The sequence below is a fragment of the Mustela erminea genome, chromosome 21 (genome assembly GCF_009829155.1).
Source record: "Mustela erminea isolate mMusErm1 chromosome 21, mMusErm1.Pri, whole genome shotgun sequence".
Classification (NCBI taxonomy): Eukaryota; Metazoa; Chordata; class Mammalia; order Carnivora; family Mustelidae; genus Mustela; species Mustela erminea.
Window position 1 is genome coordinate 32843858 of NC_045634.1, and position 12833 is coordinate 32856690.

Sequence of the window (12833 nt, forward strand, 5' to 3'; positions counted from 1 at the left end):
AAAGTAGATTGAAAACACAAAGTTTGAGAAAGATCTAAGGATACATGAACTTCAGCATGTAATATATTTTCTGTTAAGGAGACAATCCCTCACTTTTAAAAATGGGAGAAAACTTATCTCGCATAAATTAAGCTTGTTTTACTCTGATTTTATAAAATCTGCCCTTAACTAACAAGCCCGATGCCAGCACCAATGGCTGGATATAATGACTGTTTGTTACTGTTGCAGGAATGATTTAAAAGTGCATTGTTAGACACACATTGGCACAAATACACACCACAAACTGGAGGGCTTTTTTTATTCTACACTATAGAATGAAATCACAACCTCACATCGACATCAAGGAGTGATTTGCCTTCTCTCGTGTACATACAAATTATTTTACCACAAATTTAATTTCCCCGCCTGCCTTCCCTGTTTTCTCATTTATCGCCCAGATATACATTTTGGAAACTGAGATGGAGATTTTTTTTTTTTAATTAAGTGAGAAAATAAAAATTCATCATTGCTTGAGTACAAAATGCCTCTGGCTCCTGGTAGGCTAATGGGCAGGATTATTATCGTTACAGTTCAACAAACATGTCACTTTGACATAACGCAAGGTGATTTCTCTTCAGCAGGTCCTGCGCAGGTGACAGGAAGCGAAAGTGAACCAAAGAGAATGACTGACATCTGCTGGATGACAGGAGAAATGAAAAGAAAAAAATTCAAGTTTATAAATGCTCAGTTAACCATTCGGGCATCCATCCATATCAACAATCTGGAACATAACGAGGTTGGTGTAAATCCTCAGGAACAAAAAACGTCTGTCTCCGCGATGTCACATGACTCCAGGTCCAACCAAGGTGTTTCAGACCCAGGGCAGGTACACGACCTCTATAAACACTGCATTTCTGTTACCTGCGACTTTCTGTACCTTATAGTTGATTTCTGTTATCTATGGGTTTCCATCAACTTGATTCTGCCTAGTCTGTGCAATCAATCAAATGAGCTTTGCGAAGCCAGGATGAAGAAATTAATCAGAATCAATCATTAGAAGAGTCCAAACACAACCTAGTTCCCTACTGGACAGATCCCTGACATCAGATTTTGTTCTCACCTGTTGCTTAAATTGGTCTTTTAAACTTATTTTCCATTTTATTTTAAAGATTTTATTTATTTGTCAGAAAGAGAGTGTGTGCACGCAGTCAGGGAGAGCGGCAGAGGGAGAGGGAGAAGCAGGCTCCCGGCTGAGCAGGGAGCCGGACATGGGACTCGATCCCAGGACCCTGAGATCATGACTTGAGCTGAAGACAGAAGCTTAACCAACTGAGCCATCCAGTTGCCCCAAACTTATTTTCCATTTTAAAAATGATTTCTTAGTGAAATGAGGGGATGTTATTGAAAGCCTACCATGTTATTTCTTTTGGGCCCCACTACACTTCCCCGAAGTAGGTACTGACATTTAACTTCTCTCATAGAGAAGCTGGGGCAGAGAGGTGTCGCGCCTTGTCCAAGGTTACCCAGGTTGTGGGTACAAGAGCTGTAATGAGCCCTCCGGTTCCACCTGCCCTCAAGATCTGTGCTTCTCACTGAACAACCGATTCTAGGGACACGGCTGGTCTGCATCTTTTAGCTCCAGGACCATTTCATGCCACTTTTTAACTGTGCAACTTGTATTAAACAGGAATTGTCCATAAACACTGACTGAGACCCTGATTCTTTACTCATAATCTGGTTCTGCATTTGGACACTGTCTAGGTGCAAACATTTTGTAGAAGAGCGGCCGCCCCGCGGGACTGTGCTCAAGAAGGAGACAAGAAAGCCCATCGTTCCTTCCTCTCCCAAGGACACTTTAAAATGGGCTCTGGATCCTCGGTTGCTTGGCTTGTACGATGACTGAGATGGATTAGGTCATTCCTAGGACCCCTTCCAGCTGCGTACTCACAGCAAAGAAAAACAGGGGGAGCTGCCAGGCTCCTTGTTATTCTGGAATAACACTCAGACAATCAGTAGATACCGTATGCCCCATTCAGCGATTGAAACCAGTGCTATTTATTGTTCAGAATTTTGTTTTTGTTATAATGTCTTTTGACAATTGAAGTGAAACTAAGTACTCAGAGGTAGTCTATTCTTACATACAAACATAGCCACTCAAGAGGTTTTCTTGCCTGGTTTAAAAAATGAAGAAAAAAAAAATTGAAAGATGGAGCCCATAGTCTTTCAAGTGGTTTGAAAATGTTTCTTCCACCCAGGAAGGAAAGTAGCTATGATACCACCTTACAACACATGTAAAGATCACAAAAAAAAAAAAGTATTTGATGGTTAAAAGATCATTTCTATAAATTACAATAAAAATACCATATATAATAAAAATACCGGCTCATAAAAAATAAACAGTGTTTTCAAGCTTCCAGAGGCTAAAAATTTTTATTGTTTTACTTTCTAAATGGGTAACTGGGTAACAGTGGTCTGGACATGTTTTTGGTATTAACGTAGGAGAGAAAAGTAACACGATATAAATGTCTTCTACGTATCAGCCAAATTCCGCCATGAAAATAGGCAGCGGGTTGAATCTTGAACTCAAATAGCACCATCTAGTGGAAATCCACCAAAAATGCTGCTTTTCTTCTGCTCTCCCCCAGCCCTGACAGTAACTAACCCAGTGGTCAAGGAGTTGAGGGAATTTACATGCAGTAAGTACTTTTTTTTTTTTTTTTTTGGATCAAAAATATGGGACGCCTGGGTGGCTCAGTTGGTTGGGCAGCTGCCTTCGGCTCAGGTCATGATCCCAGCGTCCTGGGATCGAGTCCCACATGGGGCTCCTTGCTCAGTGGGGAGCCTGCTTCTCCCTCTGCCTCTGCCTGCCATTCTGTCTGCCTGTGCTCGCTCTCTCCCCCCCTCTCTCTCTCTGATAAATAAATAAAATCTTAAAAAAAAAAAAAATGTTACTAGCAGGGCACCTGGGTGGCTCAGTGGGTTAGGCTGCCTTCGGCTCAGGTCATGACCTCAGGGTCATGGGATCGAGTCCTGCATCGGGGTCTCTGCTAAGCCGGGAGCCTGCTTCCCCCTCTCTCTCTGCCTGCCTCTCCGTCTACTTGTGCTCTCTCTCTGTCAAATAAATAAAATCTTTTAAAAAAGTTACTATCTTAAGAATAACTTAAACTTACTGAGGAAATCTACTGAACAAACAGAATGCTATAAAAACATCAACATCTGTGAGCTTATTCTTAACACTCTCTCACACAAGATACTGCTAAATGTTCTTGCAAGGGGTTAAATTTTATGTGTGTCCGACAGAAAACGGAACCCACTGTTACAGCCACCTTTCTCCTTCTTGCGATTTCTACCACTGCGGTTTTCGGAATCATCCGGGACACCTGGCTCCTCCTGGCCTCACTTCCCTCTGGCTCCAACCTTGCTTCTATATTAAAGACAAGTCCCTCCTATTCAGTGCGGTTCTCAAATTCTCTTCTAAGCTAATTCTTGGAAGTCGTGAGACCAAATTAGTGAAGATAAATCACTAGCTTCTTGATAAAGTGACACCAGACAGAACAGCCCTGCCAGACAGGAACAGATTCTTCCTTATCCCTGACAACCACCATGGCCAAGGTTAAGGAGAATACAGATCTATGGGACTTTCCGTTTCAGACCTGAAAGTTGTACTGAGAACTTTGTACTGCCCTCCAGGCATAGACTGCAACTAATTCTCCTGCTCGGATTACAAAACAAAACTCACGGCCCCTTCCACTCTCTCAGACCCCCTTGGATTATAAGTAAAAAAAAAATATGTGTTGTTATTGAGCAACTGAAATTTGGGGATACTTTGTATCTTGGCATAATCCAAACAGCCCTGATGGAAATAAGGAGTTCAATGTAAAATAAATACGGCAACTCCTAAGTCCACTGAATTGGGGAAACAAATACATCTTCACAGGCTGAGAGCAAGTAAGTAAGGGATTGCCCTGTCTCTGTGCGCGTGGAATTCTCTTTCCTGAGGAAACTGTGTATGTCGAATGTGCCTGTCATTTTCTGACATGTTGATCGAACAAAGGTCTCAGAGTCAAAGGATATTTAACCTCTGACCTCACACTCCTGCCTTGCTTCATTGTGGATCTGCAACCATTATTTCTGCTTCATAATTAAGAGAAATATTCTCAGTCAGAAGAGTAACCTCCCCACCCCACCATGTGTGTCCAATGGTAGAGGATCTCAAAAGGGCCAGGTTGCTTTTTCAACTTTCAGTTCAACAGAATCATCTTTTTTGTGGGACAGAGTGAAAGGCTGTGGGTTGAAGGGTCCCCTGGAAAGTAGGACCTTTCGTGTAGCACATCATGAGGACAGAGATGAGGACAAGAGGTGCCGGTGGGTCCTGAGTGTAAATGTGAAAGGTCACTCCCATTCCCACTTCGTTCCTAGACCCTGGTATGGCCATGAAAACTAGCACTGAATGCTGGTTCTGCGTATGTTCTATATCCTACCGGAAAGTACCACCACTTGCAAATGTTCTATGTCACGCGACTCTACAAATTAGCCCTCGTAAAGCCATACTACCATTAAAAGTGACCGACTATTCTAGATAAACATATTTTATTCCACAAAAATCGGCCTTACTTCTTTTGCAGTAAAACAATTTCCTCATTCAGAAAGAGTGTCATAACAACTCAGACTGTGAATTAGGCATTCAGAAAATTCAGCTGGCGTCAAAATGAAAAGCTGTATTCAAAGTAAGTGTCCATTCCGGGGATGGCAAATCCCTCCTTTCTTCATATCAGAAGTGGTCCACTACAACCAAGTGACCCCAAGGGGATACAATGCCTCCCATCCTCCTGGGACAAGACACCATATTTATTCGGGGCCATGCATTGGTCAATGCTACTGGCACTCTGGGTAAAAAACAGCAGTAGCAGCCACCTGTCACTCGGCAAGCACCGGGGATCTTTTTTTTTTTTTTAAGATTTTATTTATTTATTTATTTGACAGAGAGATATCACAAGTAGGCAGAGAGGCAGGCAGAGAGAGAGGGGGAAGCAGGCTCCCTGCTGAGCAGAGAGCCCGATGCAGGGCTGGATCCCAGGACCCTGGGATCATGACCTGAGCCAAAGGCAGAGGCTTTAACCCACTGAGCCACCAGGCGCCCCACCACCACGGATCTTTATGGTTGAATCCGTGAAAACCCACCATGCTTGCTAACAACGGTTGCTTTGTCCTGAGTCCGCTGAACGAGAACTGGAGAAGGCAAAGACGGAACCAACATCTGTAAGACAAGGCGCCCTTCACACTTGGTCATGAAGAACTCCGTCTTCAACGAGAGCCCTTGGACGAGCATTTACTTGAGCTGCTCCTGTTTCCACATTCCCTGCACATTCTCGGATGTCCTCGCACATAGTCTTCCCCAAGCTTACTTGTCACCTGTTTCCCAATTCTTCTCCTTCTAGGTGCTGATCAACCATCCAAACCATAACCAAGTTCCCAAGAATTGGTGTAGATCGCACACCTCTTACACTCTCTGTCCAAGAAGAGGACCGTGAGACATGCCACTTAAATATCCGGTCACTGGGATTTCCTCCCCACCACCCCGAAGAGCATCTCCAAGCACTAAAAGCCTGCCACTTCTGACTAATGCCAGAAGGTCGTAGAGCACCATCTATAAACTAAGTTCATTGTTTTTCCCTCAGGTAACTCAACATAATGTCACAGACACGGATTGAGAAAGGGACGGATGGTAATGAGCTTATTAGCTCATTCAGGGCTTTCCAGATCCCGTATAATCCCTTCAGTTTAATGCTGGAGAACGGTAATGATTTTGAGACTTAGAGGATCAGAAAAAACTTATTTTATAATGTGCCTCTCAAATCTCCTAATAGGTACTGGGTATTTCCTAACCTGATAGTTAGCCAAGAATTACTCTCAAAGGAATATTTCCTTCCTGAAGAGAGCACAGTTTTGCTCCCAAAGCCTAGAGGCAGGCACCAGGATTCCCGTCCGGGAGCCAACCACAGGCTCCCATGGCAGCCCAGTCAGATGCTGACTCTCCCAGCACCACCAGGTCCACCAGGATGCTGGCGGAAGTCTGTGCAGAGCTCACCCAGCAAACCAAAGGATCTTCTTTGATTCTGGGCCACAAAGTTACCAGCCTTTGAATCACTGGTCTGTTGAGTATTTGGATGGGAGCAGCACAGAAATACGGCCTATGCTGCCTCCTAAACCAAGGATGTCCAAGAAGAAAGATTGCTTTGCTTGGTGGTGGCCGGTACCAGGGGCTGCCATTTGCCTATCACTTTGAGGGCGGCTATATTACCATGACCCAGATTTCTGAATCCCTGCACCCTTCACCGTAGGGGCAGGCCTGAGAAATCTGTGGGAAAGAGCTCTCACTGCAGCTTATGCATGTGTATAAACACACAAAAGTCTATCAACATAATGTCACTGCAGTACTAGTTATCATCCATCTTATAAAACGGTGATGTAAGTAGATTCCCCACTGACTAAATTATAGCCGGGGAATGTCCTGAGACAAGACAGTGAAACGTACTTTAGTGTAAAAGCAAACTTCTGGAGTTCTCTGCTTATTGGGAAAAAGAAAAAGAGAAATAAACACATTTACCAGATCAATGGCTCCATACAAGTTGCTAAGAACTCTATTTTTGTGCCAGCAAATTTTTTCTCCTACACATCTTTATTTGCCATCGTGTTGAATTAGGCCCTCTACAAGACAAGGTCATACAATGAGATCCTAGGTAAAGTAAAACAAATTCCTAGCCCTTAAGAAAATATAAGCTAGCCTCTGGGACTCCTGGGTGGCTCAGTCAGTTGGGCATCTGCCTTCAGCCCGGGTCATGATCTCAGGGTCTTGGGATGGAGCCCCGCATCCAGCTCCCTGCCCAGTGGGGAGTCTGCCTGAGATTCTCTCTCTCCTTCTGCCTCTCCCTTCACTCACATTCTCTCTCTCTCTCTCAAAATAAATAAATAAAATCTTAAAAAAAAAATAAAATGAAAGGGTCATGGAAATTATAAAAGAACAAACTAGAACTTGTTAATAAAGAAAATAATAAGAATTCCATAGGTGGGTTAAATAGCTGATTGGCTACAGATTAAAAGAGAATTGGTGACCTAGATACAGATCAGAAGAAAGTATCCAGAATAAACCATGAGATAACAAAGAGAACAAAACATGAATGAAAAGCTACAGAACACTGGAAGACAGGGTGTGGTGTAATGTAACATCCCTCACAACCCCACGGGGAGAGGAGAAAGGAGACATTTGAAAAGACAGTTAGTGGGAGTCTTCCAGAATCCATAAAAGAAATGAATCCACGACACAGAAAATACAACTTCTATCAAAGGAAAGAAAAGAATTTCCAAGAAGCCACAAAGAAAATGGAGAATAAAATGATTAGACCACCAGATATATTCTCAGAAGCTAAAAGACAAGGCAGAAGAGAGAGAAATAATACAGCTTAGCCTGGCAGGGCCAAAACCGCTACAGACTGGATATCTGACAAATAACCGAGATGTAATTTCTCAGAGTTCTGCAGGCTGAAGTCCGAGATCAGGGCCCCCTTCCTGGAAGCTGACTTTTCTGATATCCTCACAAGACCGCAGAGGGCATGGAAGTGGGAATCTCATTCACAGGACTCTGTCCTCGTGACCTAATCACCCAAAGGCCCCACCCAACACCATCACGTAAGCACCCGGACTTCAACAGGAGCCTTCGGCCTAAAGCAAATACCTTCATAATGTTGGGAGAAAATAGCAGCCAATCTAGAATCAATCATCCAGCAACAGCTTTTAACAACACAGACAAAACGACGTCTTTTTTGATAAATAAAAACTAAGAGCAAGCATTACTCACATAAGCCCATCAAAGGAACATGGAACAAACTGACTTCAGAAAGTTAAAAAAAAAAAAAAAAAAAGCACCAAGTAATAGTCAATCAAGAAACCAGTATCAGTAAATCTATAAACAAAGCTGTTTGTCATGATGATGAAGGTGGTATCACATTTATGTTATTAAATTTAAAAAAAAATAAATAGATATGATGGACAGCCACAGCATGGAGGCCACGGGCAGGTGAACATGGCTGGTATTCCTCAGCCTGCGCAGGCCATGCAGCTGCTGGGAACCCAGCAGTGGGCAGGGGCAGAAGTTCCCCAGCTCTCACGGAGCGCACATTTCTTCAGACTTGACATTCTTAAGTATTCATTTAAGAATCATTAGGAATTTGTTACATATGCATGGTAATATTTCATGGCTTACCTGTTTTTTTTTTTTAAATCCATGAATTAAAAAATGAAAAATAGTCTAATTTATCTGATATGAGAATTGCTACCCCAGCAATTTTGAGGTCCGTTGGCATGAAAGATGATTTTCCATCCCTCACTTTCAATACAAGGGTGACTTTAGGTTGAAAATGAGCCTCTTGTAGACAGCATACGGATGGGTCCTGCTTTTTTCCCCAATATGAAACCCTGGGCCATTTCATGGGAGCATTTAGGCCCTTCACGTTGAGAGTAACTATTGGAAAATGTGAATTCAGTGCCATCATGTTGTCTGTAAACTCCCTGGCCCTATAGATTGTCTCTGTAAATATCTGGTCTATATTACTCTTAGGGTCTTTCTTCTTTTATAGAATCCCCCTGAATATTTCTTGCAGGGCTGGCTTGGTGGTCACATATTTTTCCAGTCTCTGCCTCTCCTGAAGCTTTTTGTCTCTCTGTCTGTTCTCAGTGATGGCCTTGTCAGATAAAGTATTCTTGGTCGCATGTTCTTCTCATTTAGTGCCCTGATTATGTCTTGCTAGCTCTTTCTGGGTTGCAACTTCTTTCATGAAACATCTCCAGCAGGGCACCTGGGTGGCTCAGTGGGTTAAAGCCTCTGCCTTTGGCTCAGGTCATGATCCCAGGGTCCTGGGATGGAGCCCCTCATCGTGCTCTCTGCTCAGCGGGGAGCCTGCTTCCTCCTCTCTCTCTGCCTGCCTCTCTGCCTACTTTCACTGTCTGTCAAATAAATAAATAAAATATTTTCATTTTTTCTTTTTTTTTAAAGATTTTATTTATTTATTTGACAGAGAGAGAGGTCACAAGCTGGCAGAGAAGCAGGCAGAGAGAGAGGAAGAAGCAGGCTTCCTGCTGAGCAGAGAGCCCGATGCAGGACTCAATCCCAGGACCCTGAGATCATGACCCGAGCCGAAGGCAGCAGCTTAACCCACTGAGCCACCCAGGTGCCCCTTAAATAAATAAAATCTTTAAAAAAAAAAAAAAAAGAAAAGAAACGTCTCCAAAGGCAAGGGAAACATAAGCAAAAATGAACTATTGGGACGTCATCAAGATCAAAAGCTTCTGCTCAGCGAAGGAAACAGTCAACAAAATTAAGCGGCAACCCACAGAATGGGAGAAGATATTTGCAAATGACATTACAGATAAAGGGCTGATATCCAAGATCTATAAAGAACTTCTCAAACTCAACACCCAGAAAGCAAATAATCCAGTTAATAAGTGGGCAGAAGACATGAACAGACACTTCTCCAAAGAAGACATACAAATGGCCAACAGACATATGAAAAAATGTTCAACATCACTGACTATCAGGGAAATTCAAATCAAAACCACGATGAGAAACCACCGTACACCAGTTAGAATGGCAAATTTAACAAGGCAATAAATCACAAATATTGGTGAGGATATGGAGAAAGGGGAAGCCTCTTACACTGTTGGTGGGAGTGCAAGCTAGTATAGCCACTCTGGAAAACAGTATGATGGTTCCTTCAAGACATTAAAAATAGAGCTACCCTATGACCCAGCAATTACACTTCTTGGTGTTTACCCCAAAGATACAGATGTAGTGAAGAGAAGGGGTACATGCACCCCAATGTTCACAACGGCCAAACTGTGGAAGGAGCGGAGACACCCTTCAACAGACAAATGGATAAAGAAGATGTGGTTCATATACACAATGGAACATCACTCAGCCCTCAGAAAGGATGAATACCCACTATTTGCATCAACATGGGTGGAACTGGAGGGGATTATGCTAAGTGAAGTAAGTCAGGCAGAGAAAGACAATTATCATATGGTTTCACTCATATGCAGAACATAAGAAATGGCACACAGGACCTTACGGAAAGGGAGGGAAAATTGAAGGGGAAGAAATCAGAGAGGGAGACAAACCATGAGACTCTGGACTCTGTGAACCAAACTGAGGGTCACAGAAGGGAGGGGTTGGGGGACGGGGTAACTGGGTGATGTTGATTAAGGAGGGCACGTGATGTGATGAGCACTGGGTGTTATACGCGACTAATGAATTGTTGAACACTACATCAAAAACTAATGATGTACTATATGCTGGCTAAATGAACATAAAAAAATTAAACAGAAAGATTCAATCAATTCAAAATGAAACAAGAGAAAAAACAAGCATAGAGAACAAGCACAGGTCATATGTAAAGGACAAAGAAGAGAGAGTAAGTCGAATTAGGTTGATACTCATATAACCATCAATGAAAAGATAGGGAACTTCAGACTGCATTTTTAAAACCCATCCTTATGCTGTTTAAAGGAACTCTCTCTAAGCCTAAGAACATAAAAAGGATGGAAGTAAAATGCTTGCACAATGTCTACTCTTGTAGCTTATCGTTCAAATTGTCCAGAAAATACCTCTTTCTACATACTGTGAGTGGGTTTGTTTTCAATCTAATTCTCAGTGACATTTTATTTTTTCTCTTTATTATTTTTTAGAGCAGGGGAAGGGACAGGGAGAGGAAGAGAGAGAATCCGAAGCACTCAGCGCAGACCCTGCTGCGGGGCTTGATCTCACCACCCTGAGATCATGACCTGAGCTGAAACCGACAGCCAGAGGCTTCACCAACTGTGTCACACGGCGCCCCTTGGTGATGTTTTAAAATTACTTGCAGTGAGAGGGGATTTGTTGGCACGATGCACACATCTGTGATGAAACATTTATTTCTGTTAGCATCTCTCAAAGAGCTGTAATTTTTTTTTTCTATGACACTGGCTTTTGAGCCTACTCTCAGTTTATGAGATTAGATGTTGCTTTCCCTGGCCTCCACACCCTCAAAGATGTTAGCAATTTTTATGTGAGGGAAGACTAAAGGAACTGACAAGTGCACATTCTCACGGGTAATTTTTCTTGACGCTCCTCGGTGTTGTCAATTGGGAGCCTTCGCCAGCCATAAATGCTGGTACCCAGAAATGTTAAGCTCTAACTTGCTTTCCCCATCACCACCACCAGAGAGCGCCAGAGCTCCAGTAATCTGCAGTAGCCGCGCATTTGCGAAAAAGACAATCCCAACTATTGGAGTTTTCCACAGCTTTTCACCAGAACATAGCTGCGCCTGGTGGGGAATGTCCACTTCTTGAAGGCGAAATGAAATGCCAGGCCATCGAGGTGTACTGTCTGCACAGAGCACAGTGCCCTGAATTAATAATTTGGCCCTAAAACATTTTATTGTAAAGAAATACTTACAATCAAGAAATGGGAAACTATTGGTGAAAATTACTTTGCTGTCCAGTGACTTTACAGCTTACATTGAATAAAAAAATACGTCACTTATATAGAAAATTATTCTCCCCTGCCATGTCTCTAAATGGGTATTGAAAGAACAATGCACTCGATCCGTCTCTTTCTCTATTAAACTCTGTAAAGCTCGCTGGGCCTGTAGTTCTTCTACTGACAGCTGTGTACCATGTCACCATGAGGCGAAACTGGGCAAAGACACTGTACGTGGGACCTTTGTGCTAGCCCTCAGCCCTGTATATACTGTTTTTCCCGATATATGTGAACGATGAAGTGTAATTTGTCACTTGGGCCCAGTGAGAGACTAACAGTATCTAATCATAACAGAACAATTACACTCTACCATAATAAACGTGAATGTGCTCTCTCTCCCTCGCTTACAGGGTCTTATTTTACCGTACTCACCCCTCTTGTGAGATAAAACACCTACCTGAGGCGCTGAGGGGGAGTGATGTCAGCGTTGTGACCTTAGTGTTATGATGTCAGCATTATGACATCAGCGCTGTGACAAAGCACCCGCCGGCTGCTGACATTCTGATGCTGCCGCGTGAGGAGGAGCCTCTGCTTCAGGAACGAGGTTACCCAGCAGATCACAGTAACCCTGGATAAGGGGAGACTACTGATTTTCTTCTTTTTCTTTAGAGAGCAGGGGAGGGGCAGAGAGGGAGAGAGAGAGAGAATCTTAAGCAGGCTCCATGCCCAGCACTCAGCCCATACCTGGCTCCATCACACGACCCTGAGATCATGACCTGAGCAGAAATCAAGAGTCAGTAGCTTAAGATGGCCAAGTGCTCCACTACCGACTTTTTTTTTTCATAGGCAGACAACTTTAAAGTAAAGAAAGATCTTACAATCTCTTACTACGAGCAGACCAATAGCCCAAGAAAACTTTGTTCTTTTAACAGAAAGAAGCCGAACTCTTATTTTGCCCCAGCTTACTTTTCATATTAAAACTCATTTACTGGGGTGCCTGGGTGGCTCAGTGGGTTAATCCTCTGCCTTCGGCTCAGGTCATGATCTCAGGGTCCTGGGATCGAGCCCTGCAACAGGCTCTCTGCTCAGGGGAGAGCCTACTTCCCCCTGCCTCTCTGCCTACTTGTGATCTCTCTTTCTCTGTCAAATAAATAAGATCTTTAAAAAAAAAAAAAAAAAAAAAAAACCTCATTTACTTAAATTTAATCTTAGCCAGTCCTGACTACACACAAAATTCCTTCCTAAAGATTTCTTTCCCATAAACCTATGACTTGTTCTTGTTGTTGTTAATTTTATTAACATATAATGTATTATATACCCCAGGGGTACAGGTCTGTGAATCTTC

At 43.0% G+C, this 12833-nt stretch overlaps 1 long non-coding RNA gene across 1 annotated transcript; it reads right to left on the minus strand.

Annotated features, from left to right (window-relative positions):
- Positions 1-465: 465 nt before the first annotated feature.
- On the minus strand, positions 466-12187 carry LOC116581950. Its single transcript, XR_004282312.1, has 3 exons — positions 11946-12187; positions 10887-10924; positions 466-675 (listed from the first exon to the last, which is right to left on the minus strand). It is a non-coding gene; the product is annotated as an uncharacterized LOC116581950 (long non-coding RNA).
- Between the last annotated feature and the right edge of the window lie 646 nt (positions 12188-12833).